Below are 1,453 nucleotides of genomic sequence, written 5' to 3'. Positions count from 1 at the left end.
TATCATATTCCTTGGCGCGTCGGAGTGCTCATCCGCTGAGTCGGTTATGACGGCAGAGTGACTTCCGTGCGTGTAAACCCGCATTCGGGATAGTTGAGATCCTGACGACATGCTGTAACCCCGGCCGAGGCACTCTCTCTGTTTAGACCTTCTGACGACGAGGCTGCCGCCGCCGACTGGATAATGCAGGATTCCGGGGTACCCGTCGCTGAGTTCACCACGGCTGCAGAGCTTGGTCCTATTATTCCGTACTTGAGGCTGCATACGAAACGCAAGGTCGAACCCCACGCCTCAAACAGCCCAGCTTTCAAACGGAATTATCCTATCTCTTAGGATCGACTCACCCGTGTCCAATTACTGATCACACGGAACCTTTCTCCACTTCAGTCTTCAAAGTTCGCATTTGAATATTTGCTACTACCACCAAGATCTGCACTAAAGGCCGTTTCACTCAGGGTCACGCCACGAGCTTCTTCACGACCTTCACGCCCTCCTACTCATTAATGCGTACATTATAAATGCTATCGCGCTAACGGCAAAGTATAAGTAGCCCGCTTTAGCGCCATCCATTTTCAGGGCTAGTTCATTCGGCAGGTGAGTTGTTACACACTCCTTAGCGGATTCCGACTTCCATGGCCACCGTCCTGCTGTCTAAATGAACCAACACCTTTTATGGTATCTAGGTGAGCGAGCATTTTGGCACTTTAACTTTGCGTTCGGTTCATCCCGCATCGCCAGACGAGCTTACCCCGTATGGCCCACTAGCAACTTGATATTCACATCCACAAGTTCAATTAAGAAACCTGCAGGTCTTACAGATTTAAAGTTTGAGAATAGGTCGAGGAAGTTTCTTCCCCGAATCCTCTAATCATTCGCTTTACCTCATAAAACTATCGTAAATAAGTTGCTGCTATCCTGAGGGAAATTTCGGAGGGAACCAGCTACTAGATGGTTCGATTAGTCTTTCGCCCCTATACCCAAGTTTGACGATCGATTTGCACGTCAGAATCGCTACGAGCTTCCACCAGAGTTTCCCCTGGCTTCACCCTACTCAGGCATAGTTCACCATCTTTCGGGTGTTCCGTCTCAGCCTCGAGTGCGTTCCAACTCGAACTGTCGAATGAAACACACGACACGCAGTCGTAGTACTCGTGCGGCGAAGCTTGGATTCCAGCTCCGTTTGCGTCCGCTTGGCATCCGCCCACTCGGTAGCCGCCTTGTCCCGCTGGAGTTTGCTGTCCGCCAGCTTCGCTTGGATTTTGTCGCGCAATTGAGTTATACGCACGAACTCTTCGAGCGCGTAATCTCGCCCGGCAGACGCTTTCTCGAGCGACTCCTTGGTATCCTGCAGCTCCTCAAAAAAATGGGCCAGAGCTACATCCGGCGACGAGGGAGGTGCATTCGGCGCGGGGGACCCTCCACGCGCCGACCCTAAGGCGGATCCGCCCTGGGT

The 1,453-nt window shown here is 52.1% G+C and overlaps 1 non-coding gene across 1 annotated transcript; it reads right to left on the bottom strand.

The window, feature by feature from the left end:
- Positions 1–254: 254 nt before the first annotated feature.
- PITG_33007 lies at positions 255–1,078 on the bottom strand (the record flags this gene model as incomplete). The annotated part of the gene is made up of 1 exon (XR_009934401.1): positions 255–1,078. It is a non-coding gene; the product is annotated as a 28S ribosomal RNA (ribosomal RNA).
- Between the last annotated feature and the right edge of the window lie 375 nt (positions 1,079–1,453).

The sequence above is a fragment of the Phytophthora infestans genome, genomic scaffold (genome assembly GCF_000142945.1).
Source record: "Phytophthora infestans T30-4 supercont1.6 genomic scaffold, whole genome shotgun sequence".
Taxonomy (NCBI): domain Eukaryota; phylum Oomycota; class Peronosporomycetes; order Peronosporales; family Peronosporaceae; genus Phytophthora; species Phytophthora infestans.
The sequence above is the reverse complement of the archived record's forward strand: the minus strand, read 5'-3'. Positions and strand labels throughout refer to the sequence as shown.